Source organism: Crinia signifera, chromosome 4, assembly GCF_055691185.1.
Source record: "Crinia signifera chromosome 4, ASM5569118v1, whole genome shotgun sequence".
NCBI classification, from domain to species: domain Eukaryota; kingdom Metazoa; phylum Chordata; class Amphibia; order Anura; family Myobatrachidae; genus Crinia; species Crinia signifera.
This window is the reverse complement of record NC_139220.1, coordinates 139941885-139966115: the sequence shown is the minus strand read 5'-3', so window position 1 is coordinate 139966115 and position 24231 is coordinate 139941885. Positions and strand designations below refer to the sequence as shown.

At 42.8% G+C, this 24231-nt stretch overlaps 1 protein-coding gene across 3 annotated transcripts in view; it reads right to left on the bottom strand.

Moving 5' to 3' along the window:
* The window catches only part of SYT1 (synaptotagmin 1), a 642856-nt gene that overhangs the window by 558885 nt on the left and 59740 nt on the right, over positions 1–24231 (bottom strand). For 2 of the 3 annotated variants that reach the window (XM_083182614.1, XM_083182619.1), the window contains exon 2: positions 1813–1903. The exons of the other annotated variant lie outside the window; for it this stretch is intronic. The gene's annotated coding sequence lies outside the window, so the exon portion shown is untranslated. The remainder of the gene's footprint in view (positions 1–1812; positions 1904–24231) is intronic. 3 annotated transcript variants of the gene reach the window in all.

Sequence of the window (24231 nt, the reverse complement as noted above, 5' to 3'; positions counted from 1 at the left end):
AGCAGACGGGGTACCATCCATCCAGTGGACCTATTCATCTTTCCCTACAAATTGGCACCTCTCTTCACCAAATCCTTCCAACGCTGAGGCTGTGGGATTTAGTCTGGTCCCTGAATTTGGATATCACGGTGAGCCACACATAAGGGGAATTGTGCTAGTGGCAACACAGAGCACTGAAAAATCCTGGTCCAGCACAAATCCTTGGATTACAAAAATTCTCATTCAAAACACAAGGAGAATCAAGGATGGTAATATAATTACAATATTATACCCCAACAGCTGCTATTTGACTTTTAAAATATATCTTTTTAATATATATATATTTTTTCTATACACCACCTATTGGTGGTTGAGACTGAGCCCACTCACCATTAGTCCTTTTTTTAAAAAATGCATTAATGTGAATTAAATTGTATTTGTATTATTGTTTATTTATTGTTTATATTATATATTTTTTTTTAGTAAAATTTATTATCAATTTTATACCGTCCATTATTGTTTTTCTTGTTCCTAAACAACCAGCGCCAGTACAAACCAATATTTTTTTAATACTGATACTAACTGGTTGGTTCCTAGAAACTGGCAAATCACATATAAAGTAAGCGTCTGCTCATCACAAACCGTATAAATTCCATATTGTATATGTTATATTCATATTACACTGCTTGTCAATACTATATATTTGGTTAGTATTTCTATATGAACAAAAAGATAATCCATGCAATCCACATACTTTTGGACATACTTGGGCCACTACCATTAAGCAAGCATATAATACCTTTAAATAGGCTTCAAAAAGGATAAAATCAAGGGCGAAAAGGATAAAATCAGGGGCATATGATACCTCGCTTTCCTATCTGCCACTAAACACTGGGGGAAAATATACTAAGGCTTCTGAAAATGAAAAGAGGTGACGTGGCCCATAGCAACAAATCAGAATCGGTATTTCATTTTCTAGCATGCAACAGAGATCAGTTGCTATAGGTAACATCATCGCTTCATTTTGAGAAGCTTTAGTAAATTCCCCTCTAGGGAAATGACATAAGGTGTGTGGCGTGTCCCCTTTGGATCCAGAGGTTTGTGTGAACTGTGCACCCTGCAACTATTATAGATACACGACAGGATAAATGTAAGCCATAATAAGCTTTACAATATAAATGGATTGGCATTGTGTTTCCCAAAACATAAGCACACCAAATCACCAAACACAAAACATAAGCACACCAAATCACCAAACACAAAACATAAGAACGCCAAATCACCAAACACAAAACATAAGCACGCCAAATCACCGAACACAAAACATAAGCACGCCAAATCAACAAACACAAAACATAAGCACGCCAAATCACCAAACACAAAACATAAGCACGCCAAATCACCAAACACAAAACATAAGCACGCCAAATCACCAAACACAAAACATAAGCACACCAAATCACCAAACACAAAACATAAGCACGCCAAATCATCAAACACAAAACATAAGCACGCCAAATCATCAAACACAAAACATAAGCACACCAAATCACCAAAGCTGCATTTTTTACAACTAAACAACGGCAAAGCATATAATAGCCAGTGTAAATCTGCTCTCCATTGCTCTACAGCTTGTATATGGATAAAGCTAGGCATATAGCACTATAAGCCAACTATACCATTAGTGACTGCAAGATGCAATAGAGAATTTCTTCTCATTTTTCAATTCTGGCACTTATTATCATTCATTTTCTAAATTATGATAATTAGAAAGATTGTTAGAAAGCAAAAATATTGTAGCTTATAACAAGACTCGTTTCATGGATTTCTTACCTGTTCTTATCTTGCGTGATATCTTTGACCAGCTTATTGGGATTTTATTCTTCCTTATATAGTCTTTAAGTAATCAACCATCTTCATTTGTCTAGACAAAATTCAAATAAATAAATAAATAAATAAATAAATAGATAATCTAAATGCAGATAGTTTGTTTTCAGGGTAAATGTTTCTGATTTCAATCAAGATCAACATTAATGCAGCTAAAGAAAAAAAATCACATGGATCATGTCTGCTGAGTCCCAGGATGGCAGAGTTACAGCTTAGTATATGGATAAGGGGGTGCAGAGTATGTGGTATATGGGGTTAGCAATATATGGGTGAGGGGGTGCTCTGTGTATAGAGGGAACTATATGGAGGGGTATGGTGTGCAGTGTGAATATAGGGGCAGTATAGGGTGGTAGGTGCAGAAAATGGAATAGGGTGGGTGTGCAGTGTATATAGGGGCAGTATATGGGGAGGGGTGCAGTGTACATAGGTGTATGTGTGCCCCCCAAACGGAGCTCCATCAGGTGCGTTACAGTGGCCGCCGGCAGCACCACTGAGGTGGTATTCCCAATATTATCACTGTCTTTTTTTATTGTCTCATCACAGTTTTCATAGTGAAGGGTCACGTGACAGGCACAAGGGCCGTGTCATAACAGCCACGTCATGATTATGTCACTGGGTGTGCGCCATCAGCCGGAAATGGGTCCCACCTTGGTGCCAGTATTTTCCTGTATAAGGTACTGTGATGGAAATTTACTAATATGTGTATTCTACTTCACATGTGATGTTGCTATGGGCAACCAATCAGAATCTATTTCTTATTTAGCACCCTCTAGAAGATAGTAGACAGTATCTTATTGGTTGCCCATGGCAACATCACATGTAAAGTAGAATACACATCTTAGTAAATTTCCCCCTGTATGTCTGTTTTTGAAATGTAGCATTAAAGTTCTCTAAGCTAATCATTGGTGTGTATGTTGGAATGGCACACCTTTAACGCTGGGTATTATATATCGGCTGCACTTCACCTACTGATCATCTCCCAAAGGACCAGGAGATCTGCTCAGATTAAGATGTGGGGCTCCTATTTATGCACTGAAGTCACGTGACCAACTGACTGCATGTGCTGCTGTAACTGTCAGCTTCCACTCTCCACACACAGTGCAAGCAGATCCCTCTGCTCTATCAGAGATGGTAGAGACCCTGCTGCAAGCTCACAGTCCAGAATTAGAGTATTTGGCTGGACCACTTCACTACACCTTGTGGGAGGGTTATTACATTTTATCAGCATAGGTTTAATATATTTACATATGTTTACACATATATAGCTATAGTAAGGTAATACATACTTTGGGGGTACCACATACTGTAGGTTTCCCCAAAAATCTCTCCTTTACATTTGCAGTCACCCTCTCATAGCCAAAAACAGTGAGAGGATTCAGGTCTACAAAGTCCCTTTCAAGACTCAGGTTTGAAGAAATCAGATCCATGATGGGACTTGCATGAGAAGTAGATATTGAGGGGGAAATTTACTAAGAATATGAATACGATTTTTCGTATATGAATTCGTATTCCAAATATTTGTAATCCCCGATGTCGTATCCATTTGTATTAGCGGCAGTATATATACGGCCGCTAATATGAATTCGTATAGGCAGTCTGCACGGATCAGTCAGATCCGTGCAGGCTGCAGTGTGTAAAAAGAGGATAAAATAAATAAATACAAAAAACTGCGTGGGGTCCCCCTCCATGGGCATAACCAGCACTATCCTGAAAGAGCAGGGGCTGGTTTTAAAAAAATCAGAAAACTGGCCAAATAGGGGCTCCTTGTATTTTTTAAAACCAGCCCCAGGCCCAAGGGCCGGGCCTGGATCCCAAAATACAGGGGATAAATTGAATAGGGGTCCCCTGTATTTTAAGAATAAATTTGTAGAACTATGATTCCCAGCAAGCCTGGAAGCATACTGGGACTTGGAGAACCACAAGTCCCAGCATATGGCCCATTAATGTGTTTGCTGGGACTCTTAGTTCCACAACAAAACCAATAATTAAATAAAAGCACACTGACACATAATAAAAATATAACTTTAATACACACAGAGCCCATACATACTGATACTTACCTATCTTGAGCCCGTAGGTAGCCCTTGGTCCTGGTCCGGTGTCCTGGGGTCCTGGTCCAGTGTCCGAAGAAATCCATAGGGGACCTGTGGAAGGAAATTATACTCACGGGTTTCATCCGGCGTAGATCTGGCCCTCTTCTATCCTGAAGTAGTCCACTGGTACTTGTAATAAAAAAAAAAAATGAACATCCTGACCATTACTACGGTGACAAGCACTGAATGTTTACATTCAGCGCTTGTCACTCCGAATGCCGCTATTGGCCACTAGGCGGCCAATCAGGAGCCGGGTTTCCAAAAGCCAGCTCCTGATTGGCAACCTAGCGCCCAATAGCGGCATTCGGAGTGACAAGCTCTGAATGTAAATATTCAGTGCTTGTCACTGTACCGATGGTCCGGGTGTTCGTTTTTTTAATTTTTTTGCCAAGTACCGGTGGACTACTGATGGAGTTGGCCTCACTCTTGCACGGGCTGGCGATTGTAGTGCCAGCTCCCACCAGCGGACGTTTTATTAATAGTTTATTTAACTATTGGTTTTGTTGTGGAACTGAGTCCCAGCAAGCCCATTAATCAGCATGCTGGGACTTGTTGTTCTCCAAGTCCCAGTATGTGTTCCAGGCTTGCTGGGACTCATAGTTCCACAACAAAACACAATGGTTTCTTCTATTTTTTTTACACTTTATCAGCCCGGTGACCACAGCCCAAGATCACCGGGGACAGGACCCCTGGCCAGGCTGATTGGTCGGTAGGGTTAAGGCTTTGGCCAGGGGGACTTGTATAAAAAGTCTCCCCCCGGCTGTGGCATTACCCTGTTGGCTGGTTGGGCCCAGGGCTGGTTCTTAAAATACGGGGGACCCTTATTCATTTTGTCCCCTGTATTTTGGGAACCAGGCCCGGCCCTGAGGCTGTTTTAAAAAATACAGGGAACCCCTATTTGACCGGTTTTCTGATTTTTTAAAACCGGGGGGGGGGGGGGAGGGGGGGGGACCCCACGCCATTTATTCATTTATTTAATCCTTCTTTTTGTTTTACACTGAAGCCTGCACGGATCTGACTGAAAAATCCACCTGGAAAATTAAGTGTTTTTTTCAGGTTTATTTGGCCGGCAATTAGCAGCATATCCCGCTAATTGCCGATAATTACCGGCAGTATTGAATATACGGCCAGTTAGTAAATTAGGAATCACCATTCTTTTGAACAGTGATTCATATTCGTATTCTGTCAATGGCGTATGCCATATATACGAATGGACGTATTTGCGGTATAGTAAATCCCGAAAAGACGAATAAGTATAAAATAGGCGTATATAAGTATAAAATATAAATTTTTGGATACGAATATGCCTATTTTATACGAATCAGGTTTAGCAAATTTCCCCCTGAGTGTGCTTGCAAAAATGATGCTGTTTACTCCGTTACAGATGCAGAAGCTGTTCTCTGCTGTTTCAAATATTTATCAAGATCAGTCCCCAGATGGTAGTGATTGGTGATGACAGATTTAAGAAAAATAATCTAGATATAATCTGGCTGAATGATAAAATATCATATTCCAATATCACCTCTTTGCGGATGACACCCAAATCTACCTCTACTCTCCTGATCTGTCCCCCACTGTTTTCTCTCAAGTTTCCAACTGCCTCTCTGCCATCTCCACCTGGATGCTTGAGCGATTTCTGAAGCTGAATATGGACAAAACCAAATTTATTATCTTTCCCCCACCCAGAGCTATGCCCCCTACTAATTTCTCTATCACTGTTAACAACACCGTCATCTCCCCCGTTCCCCAAATCCGCTGCCTGGGTGTCACTCTTGACTCCTCCCTCTCCTTTGCACCCCACATCCAAGCCCTGGCCCATTCTTGCCGGTTCCAGTTACGCAACATTGCTCGCATCAGGCCCTTTCTCTCACAGAGTGCAACTAAGCTGATCATCCACTCATTGGTCATCTCACGGCTTGACTACTGTAATGCTCTTCTCACCGGCCTCGCTCAATCCCAACTAGCTCCTCTCCAATCTGTCCTCAGCACTGCAGCCATGCTTATCTTCCTCTCCCGCCGCTCTAATTCTGCCACTCCCCTTCTACAAAATCTGCACTGGCTCCCATTCCCCTACAGAATCCTCTTCAAACACCTCACAATCACATACAGGGCCATCTCTAATTCCTTTGCTCCATATATCTCTAACCTCATCTCCAAAATTTTGGCCTCTGTAAGTCACCGCAGCTGGGTTCTCCATGCTGCGGCACTTTAGGTTTGATACATCTCCCCTTGACTCGCGGTGTGAGCTTGGCGTGGCTATAGACTAGCAGCTGCCTCCTCCCTCACATCCCCAAGCATATGCCACATCTCCCTCACATCCCCAAGCACATTGCAGTAAGGCCATTTTAACAGACTTGTCAGCTGTAGGCAAAGCTAAGCCCCATTGCTCCTAACCACAAATTAATGGGAATACATTTTTTAAATGTAACATAACCCTCTGTTGTCCCTTGCCTTCTCTTCACGTGCTTCCATACTGTAAATGGCTGAAAGCACTCTGATTGGTGTAAAGCTCAGCCATCTAGCAATCAGCATGCTGCTAGCTATTCAATGCCTGGCCATGCAACATTCTCAGCCTGCCCTCTAAATATCTGAGGAAGCCCCCCCCCCTCCCCCTTGCCCAAGCCTGCCCCTGCCTGAAGGCCCCAAGAATCATGGGGCCCTAAGCAGCTACACAGCATGTCCATACATAAGGATGGCCCTGCAGGTTGGTGCTGTAATACTTGGTGGGTCTTCGTATTAATGCTAATGGAAAATAAGGCGACTTATGTAAAAAGCCACTGCTGGCATCTCAGATCTGCAGCTTGCATACAACACTGCAGCACTGCATCACCACTGTGACTATTGCATGCATCATTGTACATCTTAGCCCAGGCCTGTGCAAACTGTGGCCCTCGTAAAACTACACATTCCAGCATGCCTTGCCATAGTTTTAGCATTCCCTAATAGCAAAACTATGGCAAGGCATGCGGGGATGTGTAGTTTCACAACAGCTGGAGGGCCATAGTTTGGACAAGCCTGTCTTAGCTACTCTATGATTTCTCAGCATGTCCAGCAGTTGAGGTTAGTGAAACTGGGTACAACTTCCCAGTCACTGGCTTTGGTATACCTAAAAAATTTAGTTGACATGCCTCAGTTTTTAAGGCCACTCTAGGTCTCCACCCTCAAATGCCTGCAGCCTGTCAATCAGACTGAGGCTAAATCCATACTGCAACCAGAGCCACGGCACCAATGCAGCAGATGTGCACTGCAGGCTGCAGCGCACATGCTGTAATAAAAACATTTGCAATCAAACTGGGACTGTGGAAGGGGCTGAACCCAGAGATCCAGAAGATGGATTGCATGGATAACAGACAATGGCCCTTATTCTGATTGACGCGTACTTTACCGCATACTTTCGAATCGCGTCTTTACGGCGTCTGCGCATGCGTGGAGAACGCAACGCGCATGTGCCACGCCTTGACTCCGTACCTGTTCGGCCAAATCCCGTCCAAAACTGTTCCCCGCAATCAGTCGGGAAATATGGGCGTATTATGGGCGTCATGCGGAATGACACATGGGCGTAGTTTCAAAGTGGGCAAAACGGGGCGGAAACATGGGCGGACACGGGGGAGTACACTTATGTTGGGGGGCGTACATTCGGATACCACTCCGAATGCACGCGATCAAAAAAGGGAAGAAATGTGCGGTGTCCACAAGTGTACTATTGCTTTGCGGACACCACTCGTTCATGCGGTAGGCGAACGTACGCCTAATGACTACAAGCATTAACACCTGAACCCAATAGAATCGACTCCTTTACTCATTACTCACTAATAGGACGCTTGTTAGTGCTTTAATTGAAACCATTGCACTTCAATTGCTGTAAGGGTTAATGTGTGCAATGCATGTGTTAGGCATGCTTGTAAGGATATATTGGCATCTAATTGATTCCAATTCCAAATAAGAAGTTTTTTATGAGGATAGGTAATTGAATAAGTGGGTCATGTGATGTATTGCAGAAGATACATAATAGTGGGTTGTTTGGCGTAAATACTCCGCTTACGTGCGGTAGCACCGCTTGGCTCCCGTTCGGATGCGGTATTCCCGAGCATACTCTGTAATACTCTGTAATACCGTGCAGAATCGGAGTGTTTCTCCCGCACACGCATGGTTTGTATGTCGTCCGTAAACACGCCCTGTTCTTAAAGAGTGAGTCCGTCCGAATGCGGAGGACCCGTGGGCGTTTCTACGGACGATGGCCGCACGCGGCAGAACACCGTGGCGTGCGGACCGCTCCGTAAGAATGCGGGAATATCCGCACCAACCAGAATAAGGGCCACAGTGAAAGAGGAGAAACCTTGTCCTTAATTAACTATTCTTAGGATATGTGTTGGATGGGAAAAATCATCAGAGATCTTTCTGCTATATAGTAAGTATGTTGAGAACGGTTAACCTGTATTTCATCACAGATATTAAATTCCTCTATCCTTTATCTGATACACAATTATTTTACAGCAACTCGTTTCGGTTTTCTATTATATATCTTTCTAGGGTTCATCTTTTTCCTGTCTACATACTCAGTTGTTTTACAAAGAAAACCTTAAAAAAGAAACCTCGACTAAAGGGAGAGCAAGGAAAATAGAGAGATAACAGTTACACCTTTTTCGCCAGATAAGAATGAGCCGTGTCAATGTAACGCAGTCTGCAAAAGCCTGATAATGTATATCTAATATTTTTATAGTTCATCCAGCTCTTCCAACTTAATAGAGATAACGAAAAAAGTATTTACAAGGTCAAATACAAGGACATAAACATTTTCAAGTAGATTGCATTCTTGCAGACAAAGCCATCTTATGCAACTTCTGGGGGACTTATATTCTACGCATTGCTTTGATTCATTCTTCTTAAGCTGTATCTGTGACAATCTCAGGCTTCAAATTCAATCAAAATAACACATAGAATATAAAAATCACACAATTCTAAGGTTTGCTTTTATATTATTCTTAGAATTTCCCACAATTCAGCACTGCTGTATTGTAGCAGACTGTGCACCGTGTTAAAGCTGCAATGTGAAAGGGGTATCAGTGATGTCCCCCAATATTTACATAGAAGTGTAAAAATACATGCTAGCAGTTGTTGTACCATCATGCTAGCATGTATTTTTACACTTCTATGTAAATATTGGGGGACATCACTGATACCCCTTTCACATTGCAGCTTTAACACGGTTTTAAAACAGATACAGCTGCAGTGTGAAAGCTCCATTGTCAATTTACCGGTTACAGAATACCGGTATTTTGAAACGTGTTAAAAGCAGGATCCTACACGTTTCTGAGCCATTTTCCCTGCAGTCTGAACAGCTCAGAAACGGTATTTGCTACAAATGATAACCACACAAGGGTGATAGCTTATCACCCTGCATGATCCCCGTCCACAAGCAGGAAAGATTCATTGCAAAGTAGCACTGCATGAACTTGTTGCTTGAAACGGGTTGAATCTGAAAGGTACAAAAACGGTATTGAAACTGCGATATACCGTTTACAACATGCAATATGAAAGGGGTTTAACTGGCGTTTGACCCGTTTTAAGACACGTTCACAAAAACTGGTTGAAAGCAGGTTTGCAATGTGAAACCAGCATGACTTTAAAAGAGAATCTACAAATTAACAAAGAGAGCAGAGAGTAAATAAGCCAATCAGCAGCTTTGCTGACTGTTTCAAAACCTCCATCAATTTTCCTATAAAGCCAGCCAGATTTATTATCCAGTGATTTGTAGTGGCACCACCCCGCACTGCATACCGTTATGAATGCGCAGTCATTCAATTATCACTTGGGCTGCAAATACGCAACCTGGGCGTGCATATCTGAATCGGCTCTAATGCGCAAATCACCAGTCATGTGCAGTGGTTCTGCACGTGCTGTAACACCTGCATTTATTTTATGCAAAATCACCATTAAAAAATCACCTTTTCAATTTACTAATGGGCTGTGCAGACCATTGCACCTAGGAATGCATGCATCCAATGCCAAATAGCACTGCGACACTCCTTATACTTCTGCATTGTAGGTAGATAATAGGGCAATGTTTAGCATTACTGCCTCAAAGCACTGATGTCATGGGGTCAATTCCCACCATGAGCCCTAACTGTGCAGAGTTTGGTCCTGATTCTGGTTGGTTTGCAGAAGCAGACGCCTTTAATTTATTTTAATGGACAAAACCATGTGCACTGCAGGTTAAACAGATGTAACATATGCGGAGAGAGTTATATTTGTGTGAGTTATTTAGTGTTTTGTGCAGAGTAAATACTGGCTGCAATATTTTTACACTGCTATGTTTGAAGTACACACCCCTCCCAAATGTAACTCTCTATGCACATGTTACATCAGTAAAAAAAAAAGAGGTACAGTATAACTGCGCTATATAAATTCATGCAACAGGTAATTGCACAGATATATGCACCCAATTTGTCCAATAAGGGCTCCTGCTGTGTGTCCGTTCCAGAGTGATGCTTCCTGTTTGATCCCAAAAGATATGACAGCCAAATTTGTAGATGCAAATGGTTGGACTACAGAGAGTGACAGAGCTCTCCTACCATGGGGACACCTGGTTGTTTTAAAGGTTCCCTCTTGTGCAGGCTTGTGTTGGTCCAATAAAGTGTGGCTGTGGTGAGAAATTGAGTGGAGAGCTGGTCCCGTCACAGAGTTAATGCAGGTTGGTGTCCAAACGGGTGAGTGTCTTTACAAATGGTTACCGTCGCGTTTTTCAAGGTGGCAATACAGCTTACCTCAAAGTGCCTACATTCCTACATGCAAAACTTTATATCTGTCTCTCTTTCAAACTTCACATTAGCCCAACCTGCAGTGCAGCATGGTTTTGTCCATTAACCCCTTCCCGACATTGCCTTTTAAGGTAATTTTTTTTTTTTTTTTCCTCCTTGTGTTCAAATAAGCGTAACTTTTTTAATTTTCCGGCTATATAGACACATGAGGGCTTTTTTTTTGCGGGACAAGTTGTACTTTCTAATGGTACCATTTACTATACCGTATAATATTCTGGGGAATCAGGAAATAATTCAATGTGGGGTAAAAAAAAAAAAAAACGCAATTCCACAATTTTGCGCTGGTTACGGTTTTTTTGGAGTTCATAGTTCGTTTAAAATGATGGGTTATCTTTATTCTATGGGTCGTTACGATTCCGGTAATACCAAACTTATATAGTTTTCGTTACATTTTACCACTAAAAAAAAAAATAGAAAATGTTACGGTTTTTCGAATTTGCGTCGCGTCGCCATGTTCTGCGGCTTATAACTTTTTTATTTTTCCACCTACGGACCTGGGTGAGGGCTCATTTTTTGCGGGCTGAAGTGTACTTTTTAATTAATACCATTATGGGATATGGGCGACTTTCTGATCTCTTTTAGCTATTTTTTTTTGGGTACGCGATGCGACCAAAAAGCGTAGTTTTGGCGTTGGGGATTATTTTCCGTTTACGCCTTTAACCGTGCGGGATAACTAATGTTATATTTTAATAGATCGGACTTTTAGGAACGCGGCGATACCAAATATGTTTATTTTTTTTATTATTTATTTATTTTTATTTGGGAAATGGGGAAAGGGGGGTGATTTGAACTTTTAATATTTTATTATTTTTTTTTTATTTTTAAACTTTATTTTTTTTTTTTTTTTACTTTTACTACAAGGCCCCCTAGTGTACTTGACCACTAGGGGGCGCGATCGCCTGTACTAGGTTCAGCCATAGAGCTCTATGGCTGAACGTAGTGATTTTTTGCACTTCCTATTACATCCTGCCTGAGGCAGGATGTAATAGGTATGAATACACGGACAGCACAGGGGTCTACATTAGACCCCTGGCTACCATGGCAACCGATCGGCACCCTCCGATCGCGCTGCGGGGGGCCCCGATCGGCGCCGGAGGGGGGCGCCCCCCCTCCGATCAGCTATTTAAGCACTGCGGGCGCTTTGCCCGCGGCGCTTAAAGGGTTAAACGGCCGCGATCGGCGAACTCGCCGCTCGTGGCCGTGAGAGCAGGGACATGGCTGTAATATACAGCCATTACCTGCTCTCTATCAAGCCAGCTCACTCCGTGAGCTGGCTTGATTCACCCCCAACCGACATATGACGTAAATGTACGTCATATGTCGGGAAGGGGTTAAATAATGAGGTTTGCTTTTGCAAACCAACCAAAATCAGGCCCTTTGTATATTCTCCCCGAGCTTGCATGGGTTTCTTCTGGGTACTCCGGTTTTCTCCCACAATCCAAAAATATACTGGTAGGTTAATTGGCTCCCAACAAAATGAATCCTAGAATGTCTGTGCGTGTGGTAGGGAACATAGATTGTAAGATCCACTGGGGCAGGGACTGATGTGAATGTTCAGCTATACTCTGTAAAGTGCTGCGGAATATGTGTGTGCTATATAAATAACTGGTAATAAATAATAATAAATAAATAATATTTATTGGTTTTAAAAATTAATTGTACCATAAAACTTTATGCAATCATTTTTCTCATCCACAATTAAGCCTAGCACAACTTTACACAGTGTAGTGGTATCAGTATTTGCATGCATTATTCTTATTTTCTTTATCCAGTGTTATCCATTGGTTGAAAAATATATCCCAGTGCAGTGACACAGACTGCTCACACAGATCTATGCTAAATTAATTAATTAACATGGTGGGAGCCAAATAGTAACAGTCTCCCACATGCGAAAGCCACAAAGAGGCAGTGGCGTAAGATTATCCCATTTGCCCGGAGGCAAGATACATGTTAGCGCCGCTCTCCCCATGCCTGATTTAAAGCTGACTTACTGTTATGAATATATACACACACACATATATATATATATATATATATATATATATATGCACACACACACACTTACACACATACATACATATCACATATACACAGTGTTCGAAGTGGGGGTACGGAAAAGTTAAACCTGTTCTTCTGTGTGGGCCGAAGGCGCATGCGCTCCAAAAAAGAGGATGTGACCATTCAAAAGAGGGCATGTCCTTAAGTGTAATGTACCACAATAGTAGGATCCCTTATATTATCTAGTACTATTGCCCCATACACATTATGCAACATGGTGTGATCCAAAATTCACATTATGCCACACAGAATGAGTAAAAATTCACATTAAGCCACACAAAGTAAGTCAAATTTCAACATTATGCCACACGGAATGAACCAAAATTCACATTATGCCACATGGATTGACGCAAAATTTGCCTTATGCCACAAAAAATTATGCAGAATTCCAATTGAATGAGCCAAAGTTCACATTATGCCACTTAGTATGAAGCCAAAATTCAGGGATCAAGAGTGAAAGCAGGGACATAAGGACAGAGATAGGCACAGCAGGGTCATAGGGACAGCAGGAACATGAAAATAGAGAGACAGACAGGGACAGCAAAGGGAGAGGAACTGCAGGGACAGAGAGAGGAACAACAGGGACAGAGAGAGTGAGTGGCAGTAGGGACAGAGACACAGTGACAGAGAAACGGGGAGGCTGACAGTGAGATGGGGAGGGTGGGGGATGGTCAGGACAGTGAGCGTTAGAGACAACAGGGACAGTGAAAGCGAGGGATGGCAGGGACAGGGAGAGTGAGGGATGGCAGGGCCAGAGAGTGATAGCAGTGACAGAGAGACGGGGAGAGTGACAAATACACGGGGAGAGTGACAGTGAGATAGGCAGAGTAACAGAGAGATAGAGGGAGGGATGGTAAAGACAGAATGAGATCCTCAGCCACAGCCCAGGGGAGGAAGGACACGCTGATATCTGCACATGGCACACTACCTCCTCTGTCCCAAGTACATGCTGAGTCTGGGCTGGGGAAAAGTACGTTCAGTGGCCACATCACATAAACCCACTGCCATATTCCAGCAATGCCCAGTACACTACATTGCCACTGCTGGTATTACATGGTAGAGTGGTGGGCATGGGCGCCATTGTCAGGAAGGGCTGGGAGGCACCTACATAGTACATAGTACATAAACCACTCACAGGCAGCAGCATTTCCCACCCGGCTCCTGCTCTTTGCTGCCTGAGCAGGTTGCCGCTGTGCATATGCAACACTATGAGCCGCGTGGGTCCCCGGTCATTAGATATGCACAGACGGGGACCCGCTCATTAAATATGCACTGCACTGCATCCCCGCTCATTACATATGCACAGGCAGTGCATATTAAATGAGCAGGTCACCGCCCGCACATATCCAATGAACAGGCACTTGCGTGGCTGATACAATGTGCACTGTGCCGGGTCCCCCGCCTGTGCATACTAATGAGCGGGGACAGGCGAGCGGGGACTGGAAATGGAGTCAGTGCCCCCTTTAAGGCTGGCACCCGGCGGCAGATGACTCCATTGCCTCCGGGAGTTCCGCCACTGCATAAAGGACCTTGTTGAAATTTAAAAAATGATGTTCAGAGATTATTTTTTGCAAATCTTACACTACAATAATTCCCCCTTCAGCAATGTTATGTAGTGTCAGTAAATAGCAATGGGGTGCAGTTAGTCTTATGTGTCCTTAGAATTTTATATACAAGATGTAACAAAGTTCCCTCTTTTGGGCATGTTTTAGTCTTGGGATCATTGTGAAAAATAACAGAAATACCTGGAACCTAGAGACCAACAGTGCGGAGATGATGGGCTGCGCCCATGGGAATGCCCAGCGTTTCATGGATGTTCCCATGAAAACGCTGGGCATTCCGACACAAATGGCCCAGTGACGCGGGCAGCCAGCTGACATCAGCAGATGTCAGCAGCAGAGAGGTGCCTTACATCTGCGAGAAATCAATCATTGGCCGGTGACCATCAAAAGATTTCTCCCCCACACCCAAGATTGCGAATGGATGTTTATGCCCGCAGCTATGTGGAGAACTCGGCATGGGATGGGTGGGATGGTCAGCCATGCAGTGTTTGGTGGACTCGCAAAGCAGCTTTGCGAGTCAACCATAATAAGGACCATTATCCATTCACTCCTGTTTTTTTGCCATGTGTATGTCATGGGACTCTATGGAAACAGAAAAAAACAGCTCTACCCATACTCTGATTTGATCTAATCAAGACAAATAATTTTTCTAGGGGTTTTTACTGCACCAAAATCCGAATGTATAATTATGTCTAGCTAAAGTATGTCTAGCTTTTTTAGTATATACTGCTCTTATTCCCTTACTGAATGGTAAGCCCAGGTGCTAGCTAGCGGTGTTACACCTATCATGTCAGGGGTTCTCACAGAGGCCTAGGCCCAGGTAATTTTTTCCTGCTCTCTTCCCCTGCCACTGCTCCTAAAAAGTCCTATAACAGTGCTGTAATACAATGCATTATAGTGAATATTTAGCAGTACTTGACTATAGACTGCATACTATTCTTAAATCAAATAACTGCCATCAAAGATAGCACACAACAGAGGTGAATTTTGCACAAGGCAACCTAGGCGCTTGCCTAGGGCCTAGGAGATCCCAATGTGCCCCTTAAAGGTATCCTGGTCATGTAAAGTGCTCCTAAAGGAGCATTGCGGAATTACCGCATGATGTTACCTGATGTGACGTGGTTCTGCCCACACTCTAAAAGTCCTTTTGATGTTATTTGATAGGATAAAAACATGTGTGGACACACAATGCTTTCATCCACTGTATGCAGGTATTAAGTATACTTCCAAAAAGACCTAGAACCTGATTCAGATTTGTACACAATGCACTTATTATAGACTGTGCACGGGCCTCTATTGATGCCGACTGCAATCAGCAGCAAAAATAGAGTGCTATGGATTGTTTGGAGGGAGGAGAGCACCAAACCGTTATCTTGTCTAGGGCCCCATGAGGCCTAAATCCACCTCTGGTACCCAATACTCTTACAACACCAAGTAGAAAACCTCTATTACAGTATACATAGTTATTTATTCATCATGGGCCCTTGGATTAATTACTTGTTTTTTCATTTAGTCACTACATAGCTTTATCAGCAGGTTTCAAATTTTCACTGAACTATATAATATTTCTGAAAAATCAGTGTTGACACACAACAGTCCTGTAATTAGACTTTTATGTTTTTTCTATTAAATGTATAAAATATTATTGGTACTTGTGTATTATCACGGCGCCCACTAAGCAATTTGCTTAGTGGGCTATTCTGCGTAGGAAAATCGCATCGCATCGCATGGGCCAATTCAGTGCCATGCGATGTGATTCGATTTTACTATGTAACTTATTCACTGCTCTCTCAGCTCGGGGGATCGCATTGCACCTCCCACAAAATCTCATGCAATCGCATGCGATTTTATAGGGTGTGCGATGCCATGACATTACCTATACCATAAAATGATTGTATGACATACAATGATGTTTTAGGCCCCCCCCCCCCCAGTATCAACGCCACCCCGAAGCATTGCGAGCGCACCGGAACGCGTCCTCCAACGTTTTCATTACCCCACTATCCACGTCGGCGTGGAGTTGATTTTATATAGTGTGGTGAGTGCAGCAAGCCACCGAGCCCGACGCGTGGCGAGCCCAGTGAGCCCCGCGAGGGAACACGGAATACATGTTAAGTAATCTGCGTCCCCTCGCAACGCTTCACGCTCGCCGCACTATATAAAATCAACTCCACGCCATCATGGATAGTGGGGGAATGAAAAAGTCGGAGGACGCGTTCCGCCACCGCTCACCAAGCTTCGGGGTGGCATTGATAGTGGGGGGGGGGGGCTAAAACATAATTATATGTCATACAATGATATTATGGTACAGCTAATGTCATGGCATCACACACCCTATAAAATCACATGCTATTTTGCGGGACATGCAATGCGATGCCTCGAGGCTGATAGAGCAGTGAATAGATTACAGTACAAAAATCACATCGCATCACGATTTCCCTACGGTGCCGTACGTAGCAAAACTGGGCGCCGTGATAATACACAAGTACCATATTATTAACATATTTGTCCTCGTTTATATTACCAAAACCTTTGAACATTTTATATATTTTAAAAATGAAAAAAAGTCTATTTGCTATGCTTCAGAGAACAAGTCAATATTCCCGGGGCCAAGGCAATTGATCAGTCATCACTTCAACACAGAAAGTTGATCACTTTTTTTCTTCAAATAGAAGGGTGGTAGACTGCGCTTATTGATGACAGAGTGAGGAAAAAATTAAAAATGTTTTTAATTCTATAATAGCATGCTACAATGTAAACACATGAATTACAATATACACAATAAAAGAGGGGGGGAGGGGAGAGGGGAATGTAAAATGCTGCATCCACTGAAATTTTGATTTCACCTTTATCACCAGTTCAATGGGTGACCGGAGGATTTGGTGATCCTTTGGAGCTTAGCCACAGCGGTGCTCGGTGACTTCATCCAGATTTAGTAGGGGGTTGCAAGCCTCCCAACATGGAGTAAGAAGTAATGTTGAGACGTCCGCAGGATGACTCTGGGTGGGTATTAGATAGGCGGCTTGCCTTCAGAAGGTGAGTGCCTCACTCCAGGTCAAATGGGCTGATGGTGGTAGGCAGATAAGGATCTCCAGTGATCTTTGAGTGGAAGATGGTGATGGTGGAAAGCAGCGTATTTGGTGGGCAGTTAGGAGCCTGGCCCAACGCGTTTCGCAGCACAAAACACTTTTTTTCTTCAGCTGGGATTTTTAAAAATTATTTTTTAGTGAGGCTTAAAATCATTGGCAAAGCAGAGCACATTGGAAGATGTAAACCTTAATCAAAAGCAATAGATTTTCTGCCAAATTGTTAAAGGAATGCTTAATTGTTTCTGTAATAACAAAAATAATTGCCCTAATAACTAATACTATGACTTTATATTTTTCATAGTATCATTTTCAATTTTATTTTTTATACTGTGTATCCCTTTTAATTTTGTTAACAAATGTTACAAGCTTGTTAAACTTGTTGTTGCGGATCATTAGTTATGAAAATCATCCCTGGCAAAGAATCTTTGGCAACCATTGGGAAACAAGTAACAGATGCAGGCTTTTCTATTTCTCATTATACGATGGGCTACCATTAACTCTTTTCGTACCATCTGTATTATCCTGATAAATATGGTTATACTTACATTAGTGAAAAGTTCAACCTCCCCCACAACATGTTTTGTTGTTCTCAGGCAAGGTCTTACTCTTCCTACTGTACCATAATTGCAACACTAACTACTCAAGGTTAGTGTTGAAAAAGTTGAAAATCTACAGCAAAATTATATTTCATATATGTTCAAGGCCTGTATACTTTGTCATCCCTTTTCTTTCACAGTTATTTATATAACATTTTGTGCATATATGTTCAAGGCCTGTATACTTTGTCATCCCTTTTCTTTCACAGTTATTTATATTACATTTTGTGCAGTAGGGATTATGTGTTGATGCCACGTTTCATCTCTGATATTACAGTATTAAAAATGTAAAATCCAGGAGTTAGTTAAAAAAGGTCACATGTGAATTAGGGAACCCCTGTTGATCAGGTGAGACAGAGAGCTATTCACAGGGATTCAGGCTCATATATTTCCAATAATTGTACACATTCTAGAGCATATTTCGATCTTTGTTGAGATTTTTGTGATTCCCTATATCACATTTTTCCATTTCTCCTTGTATGGTGGGTGGTTAATTATCCTTTTGAATTATATTTCACTGTAATTCCACAAAGCATAACAGCTTAAATTTGCAGACCACAAATTTGGGAAATCATGTCCCTTCTTTTTGGACTCAGCCTGCAAGCATGGTGGTACCTTTTAAATACAATGTAGTAATAATAATAATAATAATAATAATAATAATAATAGAGAGGCATTGTAGACAGCTCATACAGTATAGAGCATTTGTTATATTCACCACTTTCAGGTGGGATGCGAGGTATCAGAACTAAGGAGAGGTGGACATACTTTACATCCGTCAATCAGACCAGCTGGGGAAAAGCTTAGATTTTATAAAGTTTTTCATTCCAGTGGGAAGATGATCAATGTTGAACAATCTGGGTAATTATATAAAGAGTTGAACTTGTGCTAAAGACCACCATGAAATAATTGGACTTTTGTTAAAATATTACTGGAATTCTTACAACTACAGACACTTAAATGTCACCAAATAGCCCCCATTAGCGTACCACAGACTGTGTTACTTAGCTGTGCAGAGACATTGTAAATGTAGGGTCTGCTGGGATACATATGCCTCAGGTGCCAGAAAGGGTGAGGGAGCCAGCAGAGGAGCACCAACTGTGACTGTTTGCAATGATGCTACTTCTTTGTCTCCAGGCAGCTAAAACAGCATAGGACAAAGGAGATGCATTGAGTAGACAGGAGAAAGAGTGCAAACAGCATGTTTTTTAGTCTTTATTTTAACCCTTTGAGCGCCCTCATTTCTGTGAGCAATCCTCAAAAACTCTGCTAAAAAGGCCAGCATTGCTCACAGCGACTGTCCTATTAGTATACATAAATGCAAGTACAGCCAAGTCAATTAATTGAAGTATAGATAAATATTGCACCCAAAAAAAGAACAGTTCCTAACACTGACATTTTTAATGGATGTTTTCAGGATTTCTCACAGCAACGTTGGCACTCAAAGGGTTAATAAAAGGGTTTGCTTGGCAATTTTCACACCTATTTTGACAAATTCCCTTGGCACTCAAAGGGCTTACAGCGGGCAATCTGTTTATTGTTTGTTCTAAAAAGCTGGAAAGTCAAGCTCTTACTCTAGATCACTGTAAAGACAATGTCAAAGGGACAGAAAAAAGATATACAGTACATGCTATACAAATCCATCAGCCATAACATTAAAACCACCTGCGTAATATTGTGTAAGTCCCCCTTGTGCTGCCAAAACAGACTTAATTATGTTAATGAAGCTAATTGTAAGAATATCCTGTACAGTATATTGGGTCTTCCGTGAACACTCTGCCCAGTGATGAAAACTTGCACAGGCGGTTCAAGTTAATGATTTGCCACATATATTTAGCAGAGTCTTCTCTCATATATGAAAGGCTCTAGTTCAGGGCTGGGCAACACCGGCCCTCCAGATGTAGATGAACTACACATCCCAGCATGCCTTGAATCAGTTTCAGCATTGGACACATAGCAAAACTAACGCAAAGCATCCTGGAATGTGTAGTTCACTAACATCTGGAGGGCCGGTGTTGCCCAGCCCTGCTCTAGTTTGTGGTTGTAGTGAGGTCTTGTAGAAAGTCCACATGTCCTAGTCTGTATCTTGTATAGGACTTGTGCTTTCTGTTGGGAGTGTGATCAAAACTGGACCAGATGGCATATGTAATAGAAAGCTGAATTACTGTGTGTTAGATTAGTGCTAAAAGTCACCAAGACAGAGTTGGGTTTTAATACTGTTGTCATTATGAAAGCAGAGCGTTATTTTAAAGTTCTCAATGGCACAGGTCCCTTTTTTCAGTATTCTGCTACAGTAGTTACCATAGGTAAATGGTGAGTTCAAGAGTATTCAGGAAGATGTCACTGAAAGATAGCTTTTATTGCTCTATAACCATGTCTACTTTCAGAGATTTCCTCCTATCATACATAAGTCCTATATCATTTGCAGCTTACAGTATGTAATGAAGATACAGTAGGTAGCGTTTATGCCAAAATAATGGGTACAGTACAAAGTCATATACCCTGTTATTTCACTCAAGCGTACTGTAAGTGGATGTTGTGCCAGATGTCCATGGACATTTATTGTGGGGGGGGGGGGGTCTTGCCATATGATTAACTTCCATCTTTCACTTCTGCTATCATTAAGTGTGATTGATGATTGAAGTCATGATTTCCTACATGAATTCCCCCTTTGCATGTCATAGAACAGGTTCACTGCCCAATAAATACAGATATGGGCTGCATTTACAGAATCTTTAAATAGAATATTCAGAATGTATTTTTAATGGATTCACCTATAAAGTGTAATTGTGATACATTAAAAAATAACTGACAGTGATGAGGAAATAGTAACACATGTGTAAGAGTGCCATTTACTAGTTTCAAATGCTATTTTGATGCAAAAGGTCAAATGAAAGCTTTTGAAGGACATGAATTATAAATTCATGACTGCATAGTTGAATAATGATGGCATGCAATCATGACTGAGGTTGATCTGAAGTGAAAGATAGACTTGGGATGCCCAACAGAATAATAACCTGGAAGAGAATCTTACACACAGAAACGGTAACATGTTATGGATCTGGCAGCATATTTTTTCACTTGAAGCCTTCGGGGTAGAAAAAAAAGAAAATCCTAAATATAATTCTAGAGTCAGCCTTTCCTACTTACTGTACAACAAACATCTGTATTCATTTCTACTGCATTTGGCTATTTTAAAACGCGATAATGAATGATTTATACTTCAGGTAAAAATGTATACAAAGTGGTAGCAAAGCATTTGTAGTCCTTTTTTTCACATTGAAAATAAGTTAAATAACAATGATTTATTAGAATTATTATTCGAAGGTCAATCTTTAATTGTTCCTGATTGATCATTCTGTGATACACATTCCATTGTTTAACATATAATTGAAGATTAATTAGGCCAGACCACACGCTTGACCTAATTAACCTTCATGGTTTTGGAAACCACAAAGCTCCCATGGCTATTTAGTGGGGATTCCCTCCACGTTCTAAATAGAAACAGAGCTCTGCTTGACTGACAGGTCCATTTGGATTTTGGGTTTTTTGAGATTTTTTTTCAACCCATGGATGCCTGTAGGGATTTACACGGGATGGATGGTGAGTAAAATGTTTTTTTTTTTTTCTTTTCACAGGTACTGTATTGTTTTGGATTCTACATGGGGAAGGGGACCAAACCTATTTGATCAAGGTAGGCGAGTATGGATGTATATGGTGTGTAATAAAATTTTATTTAAATTCGTTTGTATCAGTTATTGGGATATCGGTTCCCAGTGGGCACATTAATGCTCCAAATGCTGGGACTTGTGCTTCTCCAAGTCACAGCATGTGGGGTAGACTTGCTGGGTCCTGTAGTTCTACTACAGAACCCAATATCTAATTTTGACACTTATTTAAACATTTATTTGCTATCAGACTATTGTCGAAATCCCAGACACACCAGAGACAGTCCCAGGCTTCAGCCTTGGCCGGGGGAACTCTGGATGGGGGATACCTTTATTTGGAGGGTCCCCACTCCTCCAGGGACTCCGTCCGGGATAACAAGCCACGGTGGTCATGCTTTGGCCAGGGGACCTTATGTAAAAAGTCTCCCCCAGGTGTGGTATGACACCACTGGCTGTTTGTGTACGGTGCTGATTTCCAAAATACAGGGAACCCCTACTCTATTTGTCCCCTGTATTTTGGTAACCAGGACCGGGCCAAGAGCCTGGTGCTGGTTATAGAAATACAGGGGACCCCATTTGCTCAATGGTTAATGGTTAAACTGAGGAGAGGGGACCCCAGGCCATTTTTTTTTATTAATTAATGTCACAGTCATAGGCATGCGCACATAGAGTGTTAGGGGTGCACAGGCACCCCCTAATGCTGTGCCTGCCCTTATAAACACCTCCCTGCCGCTAGCAACCAGCAATACCTTTTACCAAAGACACGCCCAATGGGTGTTGTTAGACATGCACAATAGGTGGTGCACCCCCTAATAAAATGTGCTGCGCATGCTTATGGTCACAGTCCTGTATATCTGGCTTGTTATACTTGCTGTTTAGTTGCTATGGTCTCTGGTATTCCAGTCTTGCTGCATCCAGACTGCAATAATCCAGACATTCCTCCCCTGAGAGACTGTGCATTACTGCTGATTAGCACCTGTGGAATTCCTAGCTCTGTGAGATCTTTGTGCAGCCATTAACTAATTGGCTACCTGCTGCTTTGCACAAAATGTTCCAGTTATTGCAGTTCCCATATGACTAGCCACCCAATCATTGCAACACAGGGGGTTTAAATTCCCTGCTCAAACTTAAGGCCCCCATACACTAGCCGATTTTGGTCAGATTTCAGCCAGATCAGTCGGATCTGGCCGAAATCGGACCAAAATCGGCTAGTTTTGATGTCCCCTCAGATCCGATGGGCGGTCCCGTGCGCATCGGATCTGCGTCGGGTGGTCGGACCTGCTGCACGTCCGACCACCCGACTTGGGACCTAGTGGGGCGGCGAGGCGGTAGAGGGAGCAGGGGGGGCTGGGGATGCTGCGGGGGACACAGGCGGCATAGAGCCGGGCAGGGGGAGCCAGCGGGAGCTGTCAGTTGAATAAAAAAAAAAAAGCCCATACAATGCATGGGCGGCCTGTGATTGGCTGAGCGCTCTCTCAGCCAGTCAGCAATTGGCTGAAAGAGCGCTCAGCCAATCACAGGCTGCCCATTCATTGTATAGGCTTTTTTTTCTAGCACTGACAGCTCCCGCCGGCTCCCCCTGCCCGGCTCTATGCCGCCTGTGTCCCCCGCAGCGTCCCCAGCCCCCCCTGCTCCCTCTACCGCCTCGCCGCACAGACGCTGTCCCCCACAGCGTCCCCAGCAGCGGGGGACACAGACGTGTCCCCCGCAGCGTCCCCAGCCCCCCTGCTCCCTCTACCGCCTCGCCGCACAGACGCTGTCCCCCACAGCGGGGGACACAGACGTGTCCCCCGCAGCGTCCCCAGCCCCCCTGCTCCCACCTCTGTAGCCCCCCCCTGCTCCCCGGGTTTTTTACATGTGATAAATCGAGACGATTTATCACATGTAAAAAATGGCACATCAAGTGCCAATCTAATCAAGCTCCCCCGGGGAGCAGCCGGGGAAGCTCAGGGGGCCTTAACAGCCATTACCTTGAGCAACATTGCTTATCTGCTCTGTTGCTCATTTCTGGTACCTTCAAGATATCTTGTTGTTATTATCTCCACCTTGATTCCAGCATTCCTCTCTACCATGCTACAGCCTGCTGAGATCTTCCATGCTACAGCCTGCTGTCTTCAGTCCCACTACACCAGGTATTCCCAACCATGGTCCTCAAGGCACACCAACAGTACAGGTTTTAGTGATATCCTCTGTTCCACCTGGTCCAGTGAGTCTGCTAAAATATCTCTATTATTGTCACAGTCTGCATTCTCCTGTGTTACAAGTCTGCCTCTGTTAGTGCCACAGCCTGCATTCTCCTGTGGTACAAGCCTACCTTTACTATTGTCACAGCCTGCATTCTCCTGTGGTACAAACCAGCCTCTGTTAGTGCCACAGCCTGCATTCTCCTGTGGTACAAGCCTACCTTTACTATTGTCACAGCCTGCATTCTCCTGTGGTACAGCCTGCCTCTGCTATTCCCACAGCTAGCCTGAGTAGCTG